Source organism: Triticum aestivum, chromosome 1A (assembly GCF_018294505.1).
Source record: "Triticum aestivum cultivar Chinese Spring chromosome 1A, IWGSC CS RefSeq v2.1, whole genome shotgun sequence".
NCBI classification, from domain to species: Eukaryota; Viridiplantae; Streptophyta; class Magnoliopsida; order Poales; family Poaceae; genus Triticum; species Triticum aestivum.
Window position 1 is genome coordinate 32,272,158 of NC_057794.1, and position 27,161 is coordinate 32,299,318.

The following is a 27,161-nucleotide window of genomic DNA, read 5'->3' on the forward strand; positions in this document are numbered from 1 at the left end:
ACTGATGTGATTTTCTACACCTTTGGAACACTAAAGGCAGCCGCCGACTTCGATTTTCCGAAATTATCAAAAGGAAGCAAATGAAATGGTTTAGTTAGAGATCAGCAAGCATTTCAACAGGAAAACAGTACTACAATGCCAAGTTTGAGAGATTGGAAGAATTAGTATCATCAACAGATAATGGATGGCCAAACTCCTACTTCTGCCACTTCTGCAGAAGAAACTTAGAAACATCCGTCCATGAGTCCATCTATTCTGGAACTGTCATCTATCGAAGGCAGTATGGACAGAGGTTGCAAAGTGGAGGGGTTGCGCTTCACTGGCCCCCCAACAAAGAGAACAGACATCCACAACATCAACGACCTGCCAAATCATCTCTCACACGAACAAAGAGGGGAGGAAAGGAATAAAGAATCATGATCATGGCAACAACCTGGGAGCTCTGGAACGCGAGAAACAATTGTGTTTTTAGAGACAAGGAAGTGGATCCGTCAAATATCATCAGGGCGATCAGGGAAAATCACCCCCGTTCGGGGATCTAGGCACCTTGCTGGAGCCAAGGCCATCGAGCCCCCGTTCCGGGATCTAGGCACGAGATAAAACCTAGAGTCAGAGAGTTTTTTGGGGGAATGGAAAGCCACCCCCCATGAACATTCTTTTTTCACCTTATTTTGTTTTGTTGCTATGATAGCTCTGATCAAACTTTGTATTTCTATCACTCTTCTGCTAAATCAAATGAAGCCAGCTGAGCTGGATCTTTAAAAAAAAACAGATCATGGGAACGGGCAAATACAAATCAAAAAAACACTTCACTCTAACTTAGCCAATTCAATTCATCATCCACTGCCACACTTCTACCATGTACAAACATGATGCAAATTTCACAAAACTCATAATAAGTAGCCAGTAATGTGTTCTGCTCTAAGGTTAAGCTGCTGCTGCGGTCAAAGAATTACATGAAAAAAGGCCACCATAATTCAAAGTTAAGCGGTTTTTGTCCGAGAGAACAGGTAAAGATCTCCCCATTCCGCGTGAGCTTCTCTCTGTTGTCGGCGTGGAGCAGCTAACTCATTAGTTCCATTGCCTCCCTGCAAGGATCAGTTGATCAGAACATGGAAATGAAGAACTCGATTCTACCGAAGATGGCAAACACCCAAAGCATGTAACTGCTGACAAATAACACTCAAGAAAATACAACGAGACGGATTTTATCTCTTATCAGCTGATCAGAATAATGAAAAGAACTGAATTCTACCATAGCAATCGACAAAACACAAGAAGGCAGAAGTATCTCTCACCAGAATAATTTCTCGACCTCCTTACTTTCAGGGTCCAGCTCTAATGCGCGAGAGAGAGACTGATAGGCACCGTTGTAATCCTAAGGAAAGGCAAGCGCATTTTTTGGAATCAAACAACAGATATGAAAGGAGCAACGTAATTTTCAGCCTGAGCTGTTCTACTGCACCTCCATAAACATAAAAGCTGCGCCTAGCCGATAGTGTGCCTTTGCCCATTTCGGGCAAAGCGCTATGCATTCATGTGCATCACCAAAAGCCCTTTCCCCATTACCCATGCGAAGCCAGCAAAGACTCCTGTTTGATAACAACTTCGCGTCGAAGTTATCCATCTTCAGATCCTGCAGCACACAAAACAGTGAAAAATTGTTGGTGTTGCCACATTCCATGCTGCTCGGTTTAAACCAATAATTTGTCATTTGGTCTACAGGTACAAGGACCGAGGAGTTAAACTGTGATAAAAGATCAACTCGCACCTGAAATTCCTCACAGCAAAACGAACAGCGGAGATTAATGTGTCACTATTCTTATTTATTTATTTAAACTTAATTATCACAATTTTTGGCTACCACTAGCTCTAGGCATGAAAACTCTCTAGTCTACACTGTTAAGTTAACACTCCATACATGCAACGAGATGCTCTCACTAGTGACTAGTCTTTAACAGGTTCATGTGAGCATTACGATCGAGGTAACTGGTTAATTTTTAGACATTGCCAAGGTCAAGTGATACTAATTATAAATAAACTTAAATTCTAATGGAGGAACATGTTTCATGGCTGTACGCCTGTACCTACAGTTTACACAGGAATAAAAGGCCCGGGAATATACCTGTGTGTAGAACACTGATGCATTCAGATAATCCTGCTTCTTAAATGCTTCATCCCCTTGTTGTTTCAGGTCAGAAGCCCTCGTTTGGACAAAATTGTCATCCTGGGCAAACATAATAACTTGGTCAGGTATACGTACATATTAAGAGGTCTAATGTGTGTCAGGGAGAAACAGTGCTCTAGAAATGATGTCAAGGTTAAGTGAATGAACTCAAGAAACAGTTGCCGCTAACTTGTATATTCAGTGTGTAATGTTTACACTACATGTCCCATTACATATATAGAGCTGGTCTAACTAACTACCATGGAAGAAGGCATGTAGCATGACCCGGTAGTGGATCCTAAGGAATAGGACTAGCTTAGAGACTGGGATTACAAATGATTACAGGTACCGATATAACGTGTATAATATACAGGTTAACAGTTTCAACCTCAAGGAAAAAAGACAAGGGACAGTTTTCATCAATGAGAGATTTGAAAATCCCAGTTGTCACTTTCTACAGACAGTTAATGAAGTAAGAGAGCTTTCTAAGAAAATTAATTGGTACACCTGTTAATGAATTAACATGCAAGCAAAATAAGTTATCCAATAAAGCATCATTCACATCAGATGAGTTTTCAGGAACGGATCTTAGACCGCAAAGCAGGCACATAAAAAACACGGGCGCATTGACTAGTTCTTGATCTATGAAGTTTTAGCTAAACATCGATGCCAACATTGCATAGAGAGTTAACATGGGACAAAATTGTTGTGAGTGCAAAGAAAATTTGCTAGCGTGATATACCTCAAGCTGCTTGATTTCCATCTTCACATGACTAACGATACCGTCAACGCTCCATTTTGTCACAGTTGAAATTGGCAAGGTGGAAGGAAAGAGCATCTCAACGTCTTCCCGTGTACCATACTCAGCAGCCAATTCTATTGGCAATCTACCAAACTGTTGAGGAACAACGGAAGCTTTACAAAAATTAATATTCAACATTAAGAAATAAGCAAATGTTCATGACACAAACTTACAAAGAGATGGCATAAAGGAGAAGTGGTGAAACTGTAACAAGCTTTTTCAGAAAAGTTCACTTAGCACAGCCTTTTATTTTTATATTGCAGATAGCATCAAGTAGGTCTACTTGCATCATAACTCCTACAGTTACGGTCGTTGCATATCAGTATAAGACAAGTCGAAATAGTAGCACGCTTATGTAAGAAAGCTAACTTAGCACAGCCTTTTATTTTTATATTACATATAGCATCATGTAGGTGTACTCGCATAACTCGTATAGTTGTTGCATATCACTACAAAGCCATGCAAGACACAAGAATATGTGACAAAATGAGCATTCTGACCTGGTCAAGAACATTTGGATTTGCACCAGCTTCCAACAAGCACTTGATAGCTTCAGTTAAGCCCTTCTCTGCAGCCGTTACCAAGGGATTATAACAAGGGCCAGCACTGCTCACATTAGCTCCACCCTATCAGATGCAAGAATGAAAAGCCAATCATTTTTTTAGTTGTGAATACAAAAATGACTAAATGGAACATCAGTTTATAGAAATCTACATTCCTACTGCAGTACAAAAAGAGGATACAATACCTGAATCAATAGCTTCGCACAAGACACATTAGATTTGTGTAACGCCATGTCTAAAGGTCCAAGAATACAAGTACCCTTGTTGGGCTGAAAAAAAATAGGTTCAATTTCATGCCAAAATATTACAATTCCAAGAGAAAGATTGAATTTGCAAAGCTGATCCGATACTTCTTTTCTAAGGGTGTAGCTTATAAAAGTTATATGTCACTTTGCTCCACTAGTAGAAAAGGGGGCAACGGTCCAGGCCGGGTCAGCCCATTAGTCCCGGTTTAGTCCAGAATCGGGACCAATGGGGGCATTGGACCCGGTTCGTGAGCCCAGGGGGCCGGCCGGGCCACGTTGGCCATTGGTCCCGGTTCATCTGGACCTTTTGGTCCCGGTTGGTGGGACGAACCGGGACCAGTGGGCCTCACGCCTGGCCCACCACCATTGGTCCCGGTTGGTGACTTGAACCGGGACCAAAGGCTCCCCTTTAGTCCCGGTTCATGCCACCAACCGGGACCAATGAGGTGCCTATATATACCCCCTCGCGTAAGAGCAGAGCACACTGCTCTGTTTTTTTCTGGCCGAGGGGGAGAGGGCTTGGTGGTGCTCTAGCTCACCTCCTATGCACATAAGGTGTTCGATGGAATGCCCGAGCCACACTACTTAAGCTTTCTCCTCTCCAAGCTCGACCTCCAAGCTCCATTTTCCTCAATATTTGTCTAGGTTTAGCGGTCCGTCACGCCCTGTCCCCGTCTTCACCGCCGTCGATCACCCGCGCCGAGCTCATCGCCGGCACCACCGTGGTGAGCCTCTTGTTCTTATCTTCTTTCTGAAAGGAAAAATATTCTTACTTGTATGTTTACATAGATACTTGTATTATTTTCTTACTTTTATTATTGCATCTTATATAGTGCGATGGTTTTGGTATCCGCCCCCGTCGGCCCTCATCCTGTCTATGATTCGGATGTGGTATATATATTATCTGCATAACTATTGGTTCATTTATTGTTTATGAAAATTATGCCGACCAACATGACATAGATTTTATTTATGTAGGATGTATGTGAATCGGAAATTCCAACCGACACTATTGTTGGGAGGTTAAATTTAGTTGAAGAAGAAAACAATTTGTTGAAGGAAAAAATAAAAGAAATTGAGGAGGAGAAGATGATATTGGAGTTGCATGTTGCGGATGTCATCGATGATCACAAGATCAAGATGGATGCAATGCGCTTGAAGATTAGAAAGATTAGAAAATGTGCCATTCATACCGAGGCTTGGTATCATTATGCCGTTGGATCAATTGTTGCCTTGGTTGCGATTATGATCGTATTTGTTTTTGCATTGAAATGTTTTACATAGTTTCAATGTATGGTTTAATTAATTAGATGCTCTGGAGAGCTATATGTTGTTAGATGAGAACTATGTATGTACTTTAGTTTTAATGTGATGATAAACTTCTATTAATTTGGACACTTAATTATATATAATGCACGCAGATGAACCGGCAATGGATGTACGGTGACAGACACACCTCCGAGTACATTAAGGACGTGCATGAGTTTCTCGATGCGGCTGAGGCAAACAAGCAGAATGGTTTTATGTGTTGTCCATGCACTGAATGTGGGAATACGAGGTCTTACTCTAACCAGAAAATCCTTCACTCCCACCTGCTTTACAAGGGTTTCATGCCACACTATAATGTTTGGACGAGGCACGGAGAAATAGGGGTTATGATGGAAGACGACGAAGAAGAAGAGTACGATGACAGCTATGTGCCCCCTGAATACGGTGATGCTGCAATGGGGGGAGCTGGTGAAGATCAAGAGGAACCAGACGATGTGCCCAATGATGCTGCAACGGATGAAGCTGCTGAAGATCAAGAGGAACCAGAGGATGTGCCCGATAATGATGATCTCCGCCGGGTCATTGTCGATGCAAGGACGCAATGCGAAAGTCAAAAGGAGAAGGTGAAGTTCGATCGCATGTTAGAGGATCACAAAAAAGGGTTGTACCCCAATTACGAAGATGGCAGCACAAAGCTCGGTATCGTACTGGAATTGCTGAAGTGGAAGGCAGAGAATGTTGTGGTTGACAAAGGATTTGAGAAGCTACTGAAAATATTGAAGAAGAAGCTTCCAAAGGATAACGAATTGCCCGACAATACATACGCAACAAAGAAGGTCGTATGCCCTCTAGGATTGGAGGTGGAGAAGATACATGCATGCCCTAATGACTGCATCCTCTACCGCAGTGCATACAAGGATCTGAACGCATGCCCGGTATGCGGTGCATTGCAGTATAAGATCAGGCGAGATGACCCTGGTGATGTTGATGGTGAGCCCCTCAGGAAGAGGGTTCCTGCGAAGGTGATATGGTATGCTCCTATAATACCACGGTTGAAACATCTGTTCAAAAACGAAGAGCATGCCAAGTTGATGCGATGGCACAGTGAGGACCGGAAGAAAGACGGGAAGTTGAGAGCACCTGCTGACGGGTCGCAGTGGAGAAAAATCGAGAGAAAGTACTGGGATGAGTTTGCAAAGGACCCAAGGAATGTATGCTTTGCTTTAAGCGCGGATGGCATTAATCCTTTCGGGGAGCAGAGCAGCAATCACAGCACCTGGCCCGTGACTCTATGTATGTATAACCTTCCTCCTTGGATGTGCATGAAGCAGAAGTTCATTATGATGCCAGTTCTCATCCAAGGCCCTAAGCAACCCGGCAACGACATTGATGTGTACATAAGGCCATTAGTTGAAGAAATTTTACAGTTGTGGAATGGAAACGGTGTACGTACGTGGGATGAGCACAGACAGGAGGAATTTAACCTAAAGGCGTTGCTGTTCGTGACCATCAACGATTGGCCCGCTCTCAGTAACCTTTTAGGACAGACAAACAAAGGATACCACGCATGCACGCACTGTTTAGATGACACTGAAAGTATATACCTGGACAAATGCAGGAAGAATGTGTACCTGGGCCATCGTCGATTTCTTCCGACCAACCATCAATGTCGAAAGAAAGGCAAGCATTTCAAAGGCGAGGCAGATCACCGGAAGAAGCCCGCCATGCGTACCGGTGATCACGTACTTGCTATGGTCAATGATTTACACGTAATCTTTGGAAAGGGTCCCGGCGGACTAGCTGTTCCGAATGACGCTGAGGGACACGCACCCATGTGGAAGAAGAAATCTATATTTTGGGACCTACCCTACTGGAAAGACCTAGAGGTCCGCTCTTCAATCGACGTGATGCACGTGACGAAGAACCTTTGCGTGAACCTGCTAGGCTTCTTGGGCGTGTATGGGAAGACAAAAGATACACCTGAGGCACGGGAGGACCTGCAACGTTTGCACGAAAAAGACGGCATGCCTCCGAAGCAGTATAAAGGTCCTGCCAGCTACGCTCTTACGAAAGAAGAGAAAGAAATCTTCTTTGAATGCCTGCTCAGTATGAAGGTCACGACTGGCTTCTCGTCGAATATAAAGGGAATAATAAATATGCCAGAGAAAAAGTTTCAGAACCTAAAGTCTCATGACTGCCACGTGATTATGACGCAACTGCTTCCGGTTGCATTGAGGGGGCTTCTACCGGAAAACGTCTGATTAGCCATTGTGAAGCTATGTGCATTCCTCAATGCAATCTCTCAGAAGGTGATCGATCCAGAAATCGTACCAAGGCTAAGGAGTGATGTGGCGCAATGTCTTGTCAGTTTCGAGCTGGTGTTCCCACCATCCTTCTTCAATATCATGACGCACGTCCTAGTTCATCTAGTCGACGAGATTGTCATCCTGGGGCCCGTATTTCTACACAATATGTTCCCCTTTGAGAGGTTCATGGGAGTCCTAAAGAAATATGTCCGTAACCGCGCTAGGCCAGAAGGAAGCATCTCCATGGGCCATCAAACAGAGGATGTTATCGGGTTTTGTGTTGACTTCATTCCTGGCCTTAAGAAGATAGGTCTCCCTAAATCGCGGTATGAGGGGAGACTGACTGGAAAAGGCACTCTTGGAAGTGACTCAATAATATGCAGGGACGGATATTCTTGGTCTCAAGCACACTACACAGTTCTACAGAACTCTACCTTGGTGACCCCGTATGTCGATGAACACAAGAACAGTCTGCGCTCCAAACACCCGGAGCAGTGCGACGACTGGATTACATGTGAACACATCAGGACTTTCAGCAGTTGGTTGGAAACACGTCTCAGAGGTGACAACACTGTTTGTGATGAGCTGTACTTGTTGTCCAGGGGACCATCTTTGACTGTATTGACTTACAAAGGATACGAGATAAATGGGAATACATTTTACACGATCGCCCAAGATCAAAAGAGCACCAACCAAAACAGCGGTGTCCGCTTTGATGCAGCAACCGAGAGCGGAAAGGACACATATTATGGTTACATAGTGGACATATGGGAACTTGACTACGGACATGATTTTAAGGTCCCTTTGTTTAAGTGCAAATGGGTCAATCTGTCAGGCGGCGGGGTACAGGTAGACCCACAGTACGGAATGACAACAGTGGATCTGAAAAATCTTGGGTACACTGACGAACCGTTCGTCCTAGCCAATGATGTGGCACAGGTTATCTATGTGAAGGACATGTCTACCAAACCGAGAAAAAGAAAAGATAAGGAAGCGAATACATCATACGATGAGCCAAAGCGCCACATAGTTCTTTCAGGAAAAAGGGATATCCTGGGAGTGGAGGGCAAGACAGACATGTCTGAAGATTATAAAAAGTTTCATGAAATTCCTCCCTTCAATGTCAAGGCTGACCCAAGCATCCTGATAAACGATGAAGATTATCCATGGTTACGGCGCAATAAGCAAATGACACAAGCGAAGAAAAAGTGAAGACTTTCTCCCGCAACTATTATGATGATACCATGCCAACTTTGTAACACACGAGTATGCTATGCCAACTTTTTCAGAGTTCATTTGAAAACTATGAATTTAGGTCGAATTTTCTCTATAGGTGCATCTATGTTCATTTTTTTAGTAAAGTTAATCACAAACTTATGATTCACACAAATTTCAAAGAATTCAAGTTTTAACTATTCAAATTTGAAAACTAATGGCACTAACAGAAAGTTTATAATTTTTCTAAAACTAATAGCACTAACAGAAAGTTTATAATTTTGCTGACCTAAAAGCAAAAAGAATTAAAAAATAAAGCAAAAAACAAAAGAAAATAAATAATACAGATAACAACACAAAAAAACTGAAAACAATAAAAATAGCAACAATAAGTATTTTGTTGTAAGTAGAAACAAAATAAAATAAATAAAGCAACAAAGAAAACTAAAAAACTAAAAAAGTGTTTTCATATTTGAAAACTAATGGCACTAACAGAAAGTTTATAATTTTTCTAGAACTAAAAGCAAAAAGAATTAAAAAATAAAGCAAAAAACAAAAGAAAATAAATAATGCAGAAAGTTTATAATTTTTGTGACCTAAAAGAAAAAAATCACTAAAAAACTATAAGTATTTTGTTCTAAGTAGAAATGAAAAAATAAATAGCAAAAAAGAAAAAAATACCTATAATGTTTGTTATGACTAACTAAAATTACCAAATTGAGTATAATGATAAAACACAGTAATATTAAATAGCAGGAAAAAGAATGACTCAAAAATCAATTTTTATAGTAAAGTTATTCATAAACTAGTGATTCACACAAAATTTAAAAAATGCAAATTTAAACTATTCAAATTTTAAAACTAATGGCACTAACAGAAAGTTTATAAATTTTTGTGACCTAAAAGAAAAAAATCACTAAAAAACTATAAGTATTTAGTTCTAAGTAGAAATGAAAAAACAAATAGTAAAAAAAATGCCACCTACTGGGCTACCACGGCCTGAATACGATTAGAAGCCCATCAATGGGCCAGGATTCAGGCCCACAGGCATAGCGGTGTGAGATTAGGCCCAAAGGCCTGCAGTTCTGAGGAGTTCGATGGAAAGGGCGGCGCAGCGCTTATAAACAGGTGCGGCCGCTCCCCAACTAGCAAGGTGGGACTAAACATACCACCGCACCGCGGCTTTGGCAGGCGCAGGCATTTGGTCCCAGTTGATGGCACCAACCGGGACTAAAGGGGGCATTGGTCACTGTTCCTGGCACAAACCGTGACCAATGCCCCCCTTTAGTCCCAGTTGGTGCCACCAACCGGGACCAAAGGCCACCGCTTCCCGCCCTTTGGGCTGCTGAAAAGAGGCCTTTGGTCTCGGTTGGTGGCACCAACCGGGACTAAAGGTGGCATTGGTCCCGGTTGGTGCCACGAACCGGGACCAATGCTTCGTCTATATAACTAGCACTTGTGAAAATTTCCATTCAGTTCGTCTTCCCCGCCCGACGCCGCCAGGCTGCCCCTCTGCGCCTCGTCGTCGCCGTCGTCACCCCTGCCTCCGACGCCGTCCCACGCCGCCCAGACGCCGTCGCCACCCCGCGCCACCCCGACTCCGTCGTCGCGCGCCACCCCGCGCCGTCGCGGTCACCTCCCCGCGCCGCCCCGACGCCTTCACCGCCCCGCGTCGCCACCCCAACGCTGTCGCCGCCCCGCGCCGCCGTCGCCTCTCGCTTTGGTCAGGGCCGGCACCGCCCCCCTCTCCCCCCCTGTTTTTTTTGCAAATTCATATATGTTTTTTCCTGATTATATGTATATGTATAGTATATGTATGTGTGTGTATGTATGCAAAAGATAGATTAACAGAAAAAATAGTATTTTTTCTGTTCATAGATTTTTTTGGTGATATTGATTATTGTAAATATGCAAATGTTTGCATATTCATATGAACAATGAATTAGGCAAAACCTTTACTTTTTCTAAAATTTCTATTTGAACATTATTTTTAAAAAACAAGCAATACTACTTCATGTATTTTTAAGAAGGAAGAAGAAGAAAAAGAATGAGAGGAAAAAGGAAATAAGAAGAGGAAGAAAGGAGAAGAAGAGGGGAGAGGAAGACGAGGAGAAATAAATAAGAAGAAGAAAAAAGAAGAAAAAGAAGAGGAGAAGAAGAAAGGAATAGAGGAGAAGAAGAGAAAATAGAATATATATTCTATTTTCTCTTCTTCTCCTCTATTCTTTTCTTCTTCTCCTCTTTTTTCCTTCTTTTTTTTCTTCGACACGTGGGGGGGTCGATATACCCCCTCCCGATAACTTCAACACGAGGGGGGGGGTCGATATACCCCCTCCCCGATAATATTATTTTCCCATGTATGTATGTCGTGTCGATATAAACTCCCGATAACTTCAACACGAGGGGGAGTCGATATATATACCCCCTCCCCGATAATATTATTTTCCCGCATGTACGTATGCCGTGTCAATATAAACTCCTGATAACTTCAACATGTGGGGTGGGGTCGATATACCCCCTCCTGATAACTTCAACGCGTGGGGGGTCGATATACTCCCTCCCGATAACTTCAGCACGAGGGGGGGTCGAACATGAGAGGAAGAAGAGGATAAAAAAGAAGAGGAAGAAGAAAAAAAAGAGGAGAAGAAAGAATAGTCTCCTCTTTTTTTTCCTCTTTTTTTTATCGGGAACGAGGGTCATCGAGGGTCAGGGTCGCCGAGCGGTAGAGGAATCCCTAAATAGCAAGTATCGTCGGTGTGAGATACATGTGGCCGTCGGTGTCGGACACTACATCCACGTCCCACAAGTGACGCGGGCGTTCCCGATAAAAAAGAAGATGAAGAAGAAGAAAAAAAGAGGAGAAGAAAGAATAGAGGAGTTCTTACTCCTCTATTCTTTCTTCTCCTCTTTTTTTTCTTCTTCCTCTTCTTTTTTTATCCTTGAAGCATTGTCGAGGCCACCCCAAACCCTAGAGAAGCAGCATCGAGGCCACCCCAAACCCTAGAGAAGCAGCGTCGAGGCCACTAATTAATATTAGTTCTACGTTTGCCACTAATATATCCATCTGTCATGTTTGAATAATAATTGCCATGTTGTAAATATTTGTAGAAACTATGGACACCGCCCGAGACAAAGTACAAGAAGAGTTGTTGGGGGACATAATCGCACGAGGAAGTGATGCCGTCTGCTCGTTGTTTCTCAACGACACCGATGGTCTGGAAGCAGCTGGCTATGATTATGATGGCTCCGGTGATCTAATGCCGGTGCAAGAAGGAGACCGTGAGGACGGCTCTGGTGACACAATGCCGGCAAGAAGGAGACCGTGATGACATCTCCGGTGACCGAACCGAGTTCGGCCAGGTATATATATTAGTTAAGCTTCTGTTGACTAGCTAATTGATGCATTCATTGTTTTGCTATGTACACATATTAATTAAGTCTTTGTTCTTTTTTCTAGCCCTCCGGATCGAGCACAACTTCGGTAAAGAGACGAGGCCCGAAGAGAAAGTTGAGCTCGGATGAAAAGTTTGAGATCATAGCAATCGCGCCCAACGGCCAACCGATTGAACCCCTCCGGACAAAGAGTGCATTTGTTGCTTAGTGTGGGGTTTTGGTTAGGGACAAGATCTCGATCAGCATCCAGCAATGGTTAAAGCCGGCTACAGAAGACCCTGAGGTGTCTTATGTCAATGATATGCAGAAAAATGATCTTTGGACTGAGCTGAAGTCAAATTTCACCCTACCGCCAGAGGATGATCCGGAGAAGCCAGTTAAAGAGCAATTAATCAAGTCTTTTGCTCTTGATAGGATGGCAGAACTATTCAGCAGGTGGAAGAAAGAGTTGAATAAGTTTGTCGAAAATAAAGAGACACCAGAATTCAGGGGCAGATATGAGAAGATCAGAGATCACTGGCCCGCATTTGTGGCCCACAAGACATCGGAAAAGAGTAAGAAGATGTCGGCGACAAACAAGCAAAATGCTGCGAAGAAGAAGCATCACCATCGCACGGGGTCAGGTGGCTACCTCGCAGCCCGGCCTAAGTGGGCCAAGATTGAGAATGATCTGGTTGATAAAGGGATGAAACCAGAGACAATTAACTGGCCAGACCGTTGCCGGACTTGATTCTTCGGGGCTGGCGGAACCTTGGACCCTGTATCAGGGAAGTGCATTTGGACGGGCGAGCAAATTGAAATACCAGTCAAGAGGCTTAAGCACTATATTGAAGCAGTGAAACAAGGGACGTTCGTTCCAGACAGAGAGAACGACGAGCTCACAATGGCCCTCGGGAATCCTGAGCACCCTGGACGGACACGAGGCACGTCAGGCTCCATTCCGTGGAAGGCTGGGTTTTCAGACGCAGGCGGTTACAAATGCCATGAGAGGAGGAAGAAAGTGGAGCAGACCCAACTGCAGGCGCTGCACGCTAGGGTACAAGCGATAGAGGAACGAGAAGCAAATCGCAGCAAACGAACTGCCGAAGCTTCCCCCGAAGCTACCCCGCCATCTCAGCAGAGAAGCAGCGTGGCTTCCACCGAGCTGCTTCAGCCGGAGCATGTCTTGACGGATCCTGCCAGCTATCCCGTGGATGCTATCACGGAGTCTCAAAAGTGCCACCTTATGACGCAATGGATTAATATGAAGGTCAAGGCGGCTGTTGGCTCTGTTTTTCCTACTGAACCTGGCGCAACTTTTCACTGCTGGCCGATTCCAGAAGGATATGCTAGGGTGATGGTGGATGAAATAACGGAGGGATTTGAGGACCTCCAGCTTGACCACCCTACCGGTGAAGGGGAGACTCGGCTGGGTTCTGCTCTGAAGACTCCATGCCTATAGCGGAAGGAGCTCATCAACCTTCCGAACTGGACGCATCTGCCTCCTCCTCCTCCGGCGAGTCAGGGCACTCCGCCTCCTCCACCGCCTCCTCCTTCAGCGAGTGATGATCAGGGCACTCGGCCGGCTCCATCTCCGGCGCGTGGCGGCACTCCGCCTCCTTCTCCGCCTGCGTCAACGCGCCCGAGCAGCCAGCCTCCTCCTTCTCTGCCTCGTCAGCAAGGGCCGAAGAGACCTGCCGCCGCTCTGGCTGCTCCGGCGCATCGTAGTCCTTCTCCTCCGCCTCGTAAGCAAGTAAAGAAGACAACCGCTCCGTCTGCTCTGTCGGCGTCTAGCAGTACAGCCAGAGGCGGGAGGGCATACAGATTCGGTCCTTCTCTGAAGACTCCAGAGAAGTTACCATACGAGAGGACCCCGGAGGAGAACGTCGAGATCGCGCGAGAAGAAGTGAGGAACTTCTTTGAAGGGGTGAAAGCAAAGAAACATCCACCTCCGGAGGAGAAGGTAGATCCGGTGAAAGCGAAGCGCACTCTGGCTGCCCTGACAAAACCACCCAAGTCTCCGCCGAAAGGAAACTATGAGCGCATTATTGGAAAGGAATTTGCCGAAGCGGAGCGGTCGGGAAGTACTGACAGTGATCAAAGGCCGAAAAAACGACGAGCTGGGAAACAAATTGCCCAGCTCGACGAACAAGCGAAGCAATCGTGCCTCCCGCTCAAGGTGCCTAGCGACATCGTCGCTAATGATCCGAGGATGGTGCCCGGTGTTGGAAATATGCCCTAGAGGCAATAATAAATTAGTTATTATTATATTATATTTCATTGTTCATGATAATCGTTTATTATCCATGCTAGAATTGTATTGATAGGAAACTCAGATACATGTGTGGATACATAGACAACACCATGTCCCTAGTAAGCCTCTAGTTGACTAGCTCGTTGATCAATAGATGGTTACGGTTTCCTGACCATGGACATTGGATGTCGTTGATAACGGGATCACATCATTAGGAGAATGATGTGATGTACAAGCCCCAATCCTAAGCCTAACACAAGATCGTGTAGTTCGTATGCTAAAGTTTTTCTAATGTCAAGTATCATTTCCTTAGACCATGAGATTGTGCAACTCCCGGATGCCGTAGGAGTGCTTTGTGTGTGCCAAACGTCACAACGTAACTGGGTGGCTATAAAGGTGCACTACGGGTATCTCCGAAAGTGTCTGTTGGGTTGGCACGAATCGAGACTGGGATTTGTCACTCCGTGTAAACAGAGAGGTATCTCTAGGCCCACTCGGTAGGACATCATCATAATGTGCACAATATGACCAAGGAGTTGATCACGGGATGATGTGTTACGGAACGAGTAAAGAGACTTGCCGGTAACGAGATTGAACAAGGTATCGGGATACCGACGATCGAATCTCGGGCAAGTATCGTACTGATAGACAAAGGGAATTGTATACGGGATTGATTGAATCCTTGACATCGTGGTTCATCCGATGAGATCATCGTGGAGCATGTGGGAGCCAACATAGGTATCCAGATCCAGCTGTTGGTTATTGACCGGAGAGTTTTCTCAGCCATGTCTGCATGACTCCCGAACCCGTAGGATCTACACACTTAAGGTACGATGATGCTAGGGTTATAGGGAAAGTATGTACGCGGTTACCGAATGTTGTTCGGAGTCCCGGATGAGATCCCGGACGTCACGAGGAGTTCCGGAATGGTCTGGAGGTAAAGATTGATATATAGGAAGTATGGTTTTGGCCACCGGAAGTGTTCCGGGCATCACCGGTAGTGTACCGGGACCACCGGAGGGGTCCGGGGGTCCACCGGGAGGGGCCACGGGCCCCGGAGGCATACATGGGCCAAGTGTGAGAAGGGACCAGCCCCTAGGTGGCTGGGGCGCCTCCCCACCAAGTCCCATGCGCCTAGAGAGAAGAGGGGGCAAACCCTAAGGGCAGATGGGCCCTAAGGCCCATGCCTGGTGCGCCTCCCTCCCCCCCCCCACTTGGCCGCCACCCCAGATGGGGATTGGGGCTGCCTCCACCCCTAGGGTGGAAACCCCTAGGTGGGGGCGCAGCCCTCCCTCTCCCCCTATATATAGTGGAGGCAAAGGGGCAGCCCAACACACGAGGTTCTTCCCCTATTGGCGCAGCCCTACCCCTCTCCCTCCTCGTCTCTCGTAGTGCTTGGCGAAGCCCTGCTGGAGTCCCGCGCTCCTCCAACACCGCCACGCCGTCGTGCTGCTGCTGGACGGAGTCTTCCCCAACCTCTCCTTCTCCCCTTGCTGGATCAAGGCGTAGGAGACGTCACCGGGCTGCACATGTGTTGAACGCGAAGGCGCCGTTGTTCGACGCTTAGATCGGAATCAACCGCGATCTGAATCGCTACGAGTACGACTCCTTCATCCGTGTTCTTGTAACGCTTCCGCTTAGCGATCTACAAGGGTATGTAGATGCACTCCCCTTCCCTCGTTGCTAGATTACTCCATAGATTGATCTTGGTGATGCGTAGAAAATTTTAATTTCTGCTATGATCCCCAACAGTGGCATCATGAGCTAGGTCTATGTGTAGTTTTTATGCACGAGTAGAACACAAGTTGTTGTGGGCGTCGATTTTGTCAATTTACTTGTCATTACTAGTCTTATCTTGATTCGGCGGCATCGTGGGATGAAGCGGCCCGGACCGACCTTACACGTACGCTTACGTGAGACTGGTTCCACCGACTGACATGCACTAGTTGCATAAGGTGGCTAGCGGGTGTCTGTCTCTCCCACTTTAGTCGGATCGGATTCGATGAAAAGGGTCCTTATGAAGGGTAAATAGAAATTGGCATATCACGTTGTGGTTTTGGCGTAGGTAAGAAACGTTCTTGCTAGAAACCTATAGCAGCCACGTAAAAACTTGCAACAACAATTAGAGGACGTCTAACTTGTTTTTGCAGCATATGCCTTGTGATGTGATATGGCCAAAAGGATGTGATGAATGATATATGTGATGTATGAGATTGATCATGTTCTTGTAATAGGAATCACGACTTGCATGTCGATGAGTATGACAACCGGCAGGAGCCATAGGAGTTGTCTTAATTTATTTATGACCTGCGTGTCAACATAAACGTCATGTAATTACTTTACTTTATTGCTAAAGCGTTAGCCATAGTAGTAGAAGTAATAGATGACGAGACAACTTCAAGAAGACACGATGATGGAGATCATGATGATGGAGATCATGGTGTCATGCCGGTGACAACGATGATCATGGAGCCCCGAAGATGGAGATCAAAAGGAGCAAATGATATTGGCCATATCATGTCACTATTTGATTGCATGTGATGTTTATCATGTTTTACATCTTATTTGCTTAGAACGACGGTAGCTTAAATAAGATGATCCCTCGTAATAATTTCAAGAAAGTGTTCCCCCTAACTGTGCACCGTTGCGAAGGTTTGTTGTTTCGAAGCACCACGTGATGATCGGGTGTGATAGATTCTAATGTTCGAATATAATGGGTGTAAGCCAGATTTACACACGCAATACACTTAGGTTGACTTGACGAGCCTAGCATGTACAGACATGGCCTCGGAACACGGAAGACCGAAAGGTCGAGCATGAGTCGTATAGAAGATACGATCAACTTCACCGATGTTGACTAGTCCGTCTCACGTGATGATTAGACATGGCCTAGTTGACTCGGATCATGTTTCACTTAGATGACTAGAGGGATGTCTATCTGAGTGGGAGTTCATTCAATAATTTGATTAGATGAACTTAATTATCATGAACATAGTCTAAATTGTCTTTGCAAATATGTTGTAGATAAATGGCTCATGTTGTAGCTCCCTGTTTCAATACATTCCTAGAGAAAGACCAAGTTGAAAGATATTGTAAGCAATGATGCGGACTGGGTCCATAGTCCGAGGAGTGTCCTCACTTCTACACAGAAGGCTTACGTCTTTTGATGCACCGCTCGATGTGCAAACCCCTACAACGTCGTCTGTGGATGTTGTGAACACCTGACAGACACATCCTGATGACTACTTGATAGTTTAGTGCACCATACTTTACGGCTTAGAATCGGGATTCCAATGACGTTTTGAACGCCATAAGACATATGAGATGTTCCAAGAGATGAAATTGGGATTTCAGGCTCATGCCCGTGTTGAGAGGTATGAGACCTCTGACAAGTTCTTTTGCCAACAAGATGGAGGAGAATAGCTCAGCTAGTGAGCATGTGCTCATAATGTCTGGGTGCTACAATCACTTAAATCAAGTGGGAGTTGAACTTCCAGATAAGATAGTGATTGATAGAGTTCTCTAGCCACTATCACTAAGCTACTAGATCTTCGTGATGAACTATGACATGCAAGGGATGGAGTTGATCCCGGAGCTGTTCGCGGTGCTTAAGACCGCAAAAGGTAGAAATCAAGAAGGAGCATCAAGTGTTGATGGTTTAACAAGACCACTGGTTTCAAGAAGGGCAAGGGCTAGAAGGGAAACTTCATGGATGGCAAACCAGTTGCCGCTCCAGTGAAGGAACCCAAGGTTGAACCCAAACCCGAGACTAAGTGCTTCTATTGTAAGGGGAACGGTCACTGGTAGCGGAATTACCCCAAATGCATGGTAGATAAGAAGGCTGGCAACTTCAACAAAGTATATACGTGTTATTAATGTGTACCTCACTAGTACTCCTGGTAGCACCTGGGTATTGGATACCGGTTCAGTTGCTATTATTGGTGACTTGAAGCAAAAGCTACGGACTAAACGGAGACTGGCTAAGGGCGAGGTGACGATGTGTGTTGGAAGTGTTTCCAAAGTTGATGAGATCACCATCGCACGCTCCATCTGCCTTCGGGATTAGTATTGAACCTAGATAAATGTTATCAGGTGTCTACGTTGAGCATGAATATGATTAGATCATGTTCATTGCAATACGGTTATTCATTTAAGTTAGAGAATAATGGTTATTCTGTTTACATGAATAATACCTTTCATGGTCATGCACCCTATGTGAATGGTTCATTGAATCTCGGTCGTGGTAATACACATGTTCACGCCAAAAGATGTAGAGTTAATAATGATAGTACCACTTTCTTGTGGCACTGCCGCTTAGGTCATATTGGCGTAAGATGCATGAAGAAACTCCATGTCGATGGATGTTTGGAGTCACTTGATTTTGAATCGCTTGACACATGCGAGCCATGCCTCATGGGCAGGATGACTAAGACCCCGTTTTCAGGTACAATGAAACGGGCAAGTGACTTGTTGGAAATCATACATGCTGATGCGTGTGATCCAATGAGAATTGAAGCGTGCGGTGGATATCGCTATTTTCTCATCTTCACTGACGATTTGAGTAGATATAGGTATATTTACTTAATGAAGCACAAGTCTGAAACGTTTGAAAAGTTCAAGCGATTTCAGAGTGAAGTTAAGAATCATCATAACAAGAAGATCATATTCCTACGATCTGATCAAAGGGGATTTTCTGAGTTATGAGTTTGGCAATCACTTAAGACATTGTGGAATTGTTTCACAGTTGAAGCCACCTGGAACACCACAGAGTAATGGTGTGTCCGGACGTCGTAATCGAACCTTATGAGATATGGTGCGATCTATGATGTCTCTTACCGATCTACCGTTTTCATTTTGAGGTTATGCGTTAGAGACAGCTGCATTCACTTTAGATAGGACACCATCTAAGTCCGTTGAGACGACGTCGTATGAACATTGGTTTGGCAAGAAACCAAAGTTGTCGTTTCTTAATGTTTGGGGCTGCGATGCTTAAGGCTTCAGCCGGAGAAGCTCGAACCCAAAAGCGGACAAACACATCTTCATAGGATACCCAAAGGTGACAGTTGGGTATACCTTCTATCTCAGATCCGAGGGCAAATTGTTTGTCGCTAAGAACGGGTCCTTTCTCGAGAAGGAGTTTCTCTCGAAAGAATTGAGTGGGAGGAAGATAGAACTTGATGAGGTTGTCGAACCTTTATTTCAACCAGAGAGTGATGCAACACAGAAAGATGTTTTCTGTGGCGCCTACGTCTGTTGAATAGGAAGTTAATGATAGTGATCATGAAGCTTCGGATCAAGTTGCTATCGAACCTCGTAGGTCGACAAGGATATGTACTACTCCTGAGTGGTACGGTAATCCTGTCTTAGATATCATGTTGTTAGACAACAATGAACCTACGAGCTATGGAGAAGCGATGGTGGGCCCGTATTCCGACAAATGGTTAGAAGCCATGAAATCCGAGATAGGATCCATGTATCAGAACAAAGTATGGACTTTGGTGGACTTGCCCGATGATCGGCAAGCCATTGAGATAAATGGATCTTTAAGAAGAAGACGGACGTGGGCGGTAATGTTACCGTCTATGAAGCTCGACTTGTGGGAAAGAGTCTTTTCACAAGTTCAAGGAGTTGACTACGATGAGAATTTCTCACCCGTAGCGATGCTTAAGTCCGTCGGAATCATGTTAGCATTAGCTGTATTTTTCGATTATGAAATCTGACAGATGGATGTCAAAACAAGTTTTCTTACCAGTTTTCGTAAGAAAAGTTGTATGTGATACAATAAAAGGTTTTGTCGATCCTAAGGATGCTAAAAGGTATGCTGGCTCCAGCAATCCTTCTATGGACTAGAGCAAGCATCTCGGAGTCGGAATATATGCTTTGATGGAGTGATCAAAGCTTTTAGGTTTATACAATGTTTGCTAGAAACTTGTATTTACAAGAAAGTGAGTGGGAGCACTACAATATTTCTGATAAGTATATGTGGATGACATATTGTTGATTCGAAATAATGTAGAATTTCTGGAAAGCATAAATGGTCGTTTGAAGAGTATTTTTAAAGGAAGACCTGGATAAAGCTGCTTACATATTGGGCATCAAGATCTATAGAGATAGATCAAAACGCCTGATGATACTTTCAAAGAACGCACACCTTGACATGTTTTTGAAGGAGTTCAAAATAGATCAGTCAAAGAAGGGGTCCTTACCTGAGTTGTAAGGTGTGAAGTTGAGTAAGAATCGAAGATTGACCACGGCAGAAGAAAGAGGAAGGACGAAAGGTCGTCCCCTATGCTTTTGTCATAGGCTCTATACGGTATGCCATGCTGAGCACCGCACCTGATGTGTGCCTTGCCACATGTCTGGCAAGAGGGTACAAAGGTGATCCAGGAGTGGATCACCAGATAGCGGTCAAAATTATCCTTAGAGGAATAAGGAAATGTTTCTCGGTTATGGAGGTGATAAAGAGTTCGACGTAAAGAGTTACGTCGATGCAAGCTTAACACCTATCCGGATAGCTCTGAGTAGAGATACCGGATACGTATAATGGAGCAACAATTTGGAATAGTTCCAAGTGGAACGTGGTAGCAGCATCTACGATATGACATAAAGTTTTGCGAAATACATAGGGATCTGAATATGGCAGACCCGTTGACTACAACCTCTCTCACAAGCATAACATGATCAAACCCAGAACTCATTGAGTGTTAATCACATAGTGATGTGAACTAGATTATTGAGTCTAGTAAACTCTTTGGATGTTGGTCACATGGCGATGTGACCTGTGAGTGTTAATCACATGGCGATGTGAACTAGATTATTGACTCTAGTGCAAGTGGGAGACTGTTGGAAATATGCCCTAGAGGCAATAATAAATTAGTTATTATTATTATATTTCATTGTTCATGATAATCGTTTATTATCCATGCTAGAATTGTATTGATAGGAAACTCAGATACATGTGTGGATACATAGACAACACCATGTCCCTAGTAAGCCTCTAGTTGACTAGCTCGTTGATCAATAGATGGTTACGGTTTCCTGACCATGGACATTGGATGTCGTTGATAACGGGATCACATCATTAGGAGAATGATGTGATGGACAAGACCCAATCCTAAGCCTAGCACAAGATCGTGTAGTTCGTATGCTAAAGCTTTTCTAATGTCAAGTATCATTTCCTTAGACCATGAGATTGTGCAACTCCCGGATACCGTAGGAGTGCTTTGGGTGTGCCAAACGTCACAACGTAACTGGGTGGCTATAAAGGTGCACTACGGGTATCTCCGAAAGTGTCTGTTGGGTTGGCACGAATCGAGACTGGGATTTGTCACTCCGTGTAAACGGAGAGGTATCTCTGGGCCCACTCGGTAGGACATCATCATAATGTGCACAATGTGACCAAGGAGTTGATCACGGGATGATGTGTTACGGAACGAGTAAAGAGACTTGCCGGTAACGAGATTGAACAAGGTATCGGGATACCGACGATCGAATCTCGGGCAAGTATCGTACCGATAGACAAAGGGAATTGTATACGGGATTGATTGAATCCTTGACATCGTGGTTCATCCGATGAGATCATCGTGGAGCATGTGGGAGCCAACATGGGTATCCAGATCCCGCTGTTGGTTATTGACCGGAGAGTTGTCTCGGCCATGTCTGCATGACTCCCGAACCCGTAGGGTCTACACACTTAAGGTTCGATGACGCTAGGGTTATAGGGAAAGTATGTACGCGGTTACCGAATGTTGTTCGGAGTCCCGGATGAGATCCCGGACGTCACGAGGAGTTCCGGAATGGTCCGGAGGTAAAGATTGATATATAGGAAGTATGGTTTTGGCCACCGGAAGTGTTCCGGGCATCACCGGTAGTGTACCGGGACCACCGGAGGGGTCCGGGGGTCCACCGGGAGGGGCCACGGGCCCCGGAGGCATACATGGGCCAAGTGTGAGAAGGGACCAGCCCCTAGGTGGGCTGGGGCGCCTCCCCACCAAGGCCCATGCGCCTAGAGAGAAGAGGGGGCAAACCCTAAGGGCAGATGGGCCCTAAGGCCCATGCCTGGTGCGCCTCCCTCTCCCCCCCACACACTTGGCCGCCACCCCAGATGGGGATTGGGGCTGCCGCCACCCCTAGGGTGGAAACCCTAGGTGGGGGCGCAACCCTCCCTCTCCCCCTATATATAGTGGAGGCAAAGGGGCAGCCTAACACACGAGGTTCTTCCCCTATTGGCGCAGCCCTACCCCTCTCCCTCCTCGTCTCTCGTAGTGCTTGGCGAAGCCCTGCTGGAGTCCCGCGCTCCTCCAACACCGCCACGCCGTCATGCTGCTGCTGGACGGAGTCTTTCCCAACCTCTCCTTCTCCCCTTGCTGGATCAAGGCGTAGGAGACGTCACCGGGCTGCACGTGTGTTGAACGCGGAGGCGCCGTTGTTCGGCTTTTAGATCGGAATCAACCGCGATCTGAATCGCTACGAGTACGACTCCTTCATCCGCGTTCTTGTAACGCTTCCGCTTAGCGATCTACAAGGGTACGTAGATGCACTGCCCTTCCCCTCGTTTCTAGATTACTCCATAGATTGATCTTGGTGATGCGTAGAAAATTTTAATTTCTGCTACGATCCCCAACACCCGGTTATAGCAATCTTGGAGATTACCTGCCCGACGATGTACATTATGATTTCATGGAGGTGCAGATACAAAGATACAAGTATGGGAAGCCTCTCGTCAAAGATGAAAGATCTCTATCAACGATGATGCGAAGATTGCATGATTGGTACTTGAAAATTTGCAGAGAGTCTGGGGGGAGGAGTACTTTGTATGTGAGAGTTAAAAAGGAGCATGACCTCGTTGAAATTGATCTGTTGCCTGTTCCATTTGAGGAGTTTTTTCAGTTTTTCAATCAATTGGCCCTTGATAAAGCAACCGTCACCTGCTACTGTCTGTAAGTAGTACTACTTCTGTCATTAAGTCTCTCTATATAGCTCAGCTCTTTCATTGCATGTATTTATAATTATCCTCACTATATTATGCAGATTGAAAATCATCAAATTGAAGAAAAGACAAATCGGTGATATTGGGTTCATTAACACAAATATCATAGATGCAACTCATATTAAATTTCATGCCGTAGATACCGAGGCCAACTTGCTACGATCGTTGGTAATAAATGAAAACAAAGATATAATACTCTTTCCTTACAACTTCAAGTGAGTGTTATTGTCTTGTGCGTATTCGGTTTCCCTTATATATTAGTCAAGGTTATAGTAATGTAATTGATGAGTTATGCATGCGTGTGCAGTTTCCACTATATTCTCCTAGAGATTAAGCTTGAGCAGGGACTAGTAGCCGTCTTAGACTCAAGACGAAAAGATCCTCAGGACTATGCGAACATGACTCAAATGCTCGAGAAGTAAGTTAAATCGATCATTATCCACCATATCAGCAACTTTGTTCATTTCCTGATATATCAAGTAATTGTTTTCTTTGTCTGGCAAGGTTTGGAAAAAATTCACCAAAAAAGCTTCGGGACTCCCGAAGAAGCTGCAATTTAGACACCCAAAAGTAAGTACTATAGTAGCATGTTCCGTGCATCTCCTATTGATTCAAGCACTAGTTTCATCAATACCATTTGGCATTCTTGCTTATCAGTTTGATTGACCTTTATTTCTTGTAAAATAGTTGTGGCAGGAATAAGGGAATGATTTCTGTGGATACTACGTTTGCGAGTCCATCCGCCACACGACCTGTGAGCGGGGCTACTCTGACGAACAATATGAAGTGCGTAAATAACAACATTCACAATTTTATTTTATTACCATCATTTGTGTTGAGTTTCATTCATTCATATATATATATATATATATATATGTGTGTGTGTGTGTGTGTGTGTGTGTGTGTGTGTGTGTGTGTGTGTGTATTGACCCTCTTCTTCAAATTAGATGTTTCGGAAGCGGGATGAACTCCTAGCACCAGCTCGCATGCGAGCAATTCAAGAGGAATTGGCGACATTCTTTCTTGACCACGTGATCGCTGAAGATGGAGAATACTATGTGGACCATGAGTTCGTATGTTAGGAGATTATATTTGTAAGAGATAATTATTGTATATATGTAGACAGTAGTGTCGGATAGATGTACGAGAACTTGTTGTTCGACCAATCTCCCGGAGAAGAAGAGGTGGTCGATATCACTTCTCTCTGTATGCATATATGTTCATGACGATCTTCTGTTTCCTTCGTTTGCTTACTAGCTAGCTAGCGTGTCTAGTCCTCTCTATACGTATGTATAGTACGTAGTGTCGACCAAGCACGGACATAAGAGAGGACACTTCTCTCTATTAATTATAGCTAGCTAACACAATATATGAAACACCTAAATTAACCCCCCCCCCCTTTTAAAAAAACAAAAACCCCGGCCACAGAAATGCTGACGCGTGGATGCCTATTGGTCCCAGTTGGTGCCACCAACCGGGACCAAAGGCCCTCCTGCCTGGGCTCCGCGCACAGGCCACGTGGAGGCCCATCTGTCCCGGCCTAAGAGACAGGGCATTAGTACCGACCCTTTAGTCCCGGTTCACGAACCGGGACAAAAGGCCCTTACGAACCGGGACAATAGGCCATTTTTCTACTAGTGCTCCCACTGATTCCTCAGAATTGTTGTGTGGGTCACCGGTCCTAGCATGCCTCGTGTGGCTAACACATTAACAGCTATGAGCAGGGCCTATTTGGTTGATTTACGACCATACTATGCCAAGCCAAAGGGTACCCTCCACGCATTTGTGAGCCGGCGACACATAGGACCACAGCTGTAGGAAAGGATTCTTGCCAGCGAACCAAACGTATAACCAACTAAGTCACGCGTTTCTAACTTTTGGCATGCCATGGTTAGTCACCAAGGAATAATGGCCTCAAATACAGGTGGGAACAATTTGAGAATGTAGCAAAACTTTAGCAAAAGAGATAAATGAAGTTGAAAGCCAACAACAAATAAATGAAGATTTGAACATTACATCTGCATTGTGCTGCAAAAGTATCTTCACAACAGTAGCATGTCCTTTCTGAGCAGCAAAAGCGAGTGGTGTCCCAATAATTGATTGTGCATCAATATCCACTCCTCTAGATAGAAGATACTTTACTATTTCACAATGCCCTGAAAAAAGAAAAGAAAAGGAAGGTCATAACACTATGAACAGTATATGACCAAAAACGTTTTTGAGCAACAAAGTTTCAATTACTATTGGTGGGAAGCAACTTTGTTGGTTCACATTTCGCTGACAGACACATGGAAGGAGTTGCCATAAACACATATCGTAAGAAGCAGGTAATCATACTAAATGAACACCATTTGTGAGGAAAATAGTGTATGAAACAGATACCCAGGAAACTTGCACATCATACTACGTAAGCAGGCATTTCTTGGGAAACTAGTTTCAATGGCTAAAACAAAATACCATATGATTATGAAGTAGATATCCCGAGAGAAGCTCCACAGACTATAAGGATAAATAGTGCAGTGCCAAAATAAATTGGTCACAACACGATGCCACATGTACTCTTTACACAAATGTGAGCAGAAAATCCAAACTAATATGACAACTATGCTTAGAGTTTCATAAAGCTAATCGCTATTCAGAAGCCGCTGGACAAGACAAGCAAATAATATCAGCCATATTCCTCAAAAAAAAATATCAGCCATGTTTTAATTTATCTACGGCAACAAGAAAATTGTTTATATTAGGTTGGCTGGGCTTGGTAAAATAAATCAATTTATATTTATCGTGATAGCATTCCCTTCAGGTTCAGCTAAAGGTTCTCCAACATAACATCTGATGCTACATGCATGATCTGTATAACACAAGACAATTCTCAAACAGAAAAAGGTCCAGCACAAAACAAGGGAGCAAGGCAACCTGAGCATGAAGCTAAGGCATAGTCTAGCGACAGAGGAAAGTAACAACGAAGGGAAGATCCTTGTGTTTATACCATGAGCTGCAGCTGAATGAAGAAGACTGATGTTTCCTGAACGTTGTTGATGCACATCGGCGCCTTGATAAGAAGGTACCTGACGGCAGGAAGGTTGCCATAGGTAACGGCATGCTCCACGGGTGAATAATCTAGCAATAAGATCAACACAGGCACATTGCAGACAGCCCAGTTATAACTGATGATGGTCGAGCCACGAAACTATGGGTTTAGAACCAGACAGGCGTGAACTGAAAACGAACAAATTGCATACCCTGGGAGGTGTCAGGCTTGTTGATGTCCATCTTGACCTCCTCGACGAGGTACTCGTACGTGGGCAGCCTGCCGCGGCTGCCAGCGGCGTGGAGCGCGTTCATGCCCATGTAGCTCGTGCTGGCCACCGTCACCGGGATCCCATGCCCGTGCACGTCCAGCTCCTTTGCAATCTCTGAAGTTCACACAAAAGAAGGGTACAATCTTATTTTGGAATCATCGACCATGACAGAAAAGGGTCAATTTTACCCCCAAATCGGGAAGAAATCGCCACTGATTACTTCTTGAGAAGTGCCAATTTCAGCCACAAGTCGCAACGGAGAAAAATCCCCCGAGGAGTCATCAAGCCCCAGCGTGCGCTCGAGCCGGAATCACAGGCGAAATCGACATCCGGGAGAGGGGAGCCGGTGTTCCGCTCCGCGGCCAGATCGGAAGCCTCACGGTGACAAAACCCTAAGCCCCCGAATGTGGCGAGGGAGCGAACTGACGTAGGAGGTGAAGGGGGTGATTGGATGCGGAGGGCCTTACCCTTGATGCCGCGGACGTCGCCGCGGTGGGCGGCCTCGATGAACCTGGCCTCCGGCAGCCACCGGTCACGGTCTGCACGAGCAGCAAATCCAAGGGTTGGAAGGCCGGCGGAGGGAGGGAGAGGTGTAGCAGATCGAGTGGGTTAGGTTACGTACCTTCGCCGAGGAGGAGCTCGAATTGGCAAGGGAGCGGAAGGGCACGGGTCCCCAT

General features: G+C 45.0%; 1 pseudogene; it reads right to left on the reverse strand.

Moving 5' to 3' along the window:
• Nucleotides 1–946: 946 nt before the first annotated feature.
• Nucleotides 947–27,161, reverse strand: LOC123081590 (ankyrin-1-like; annotated as a pseudogene).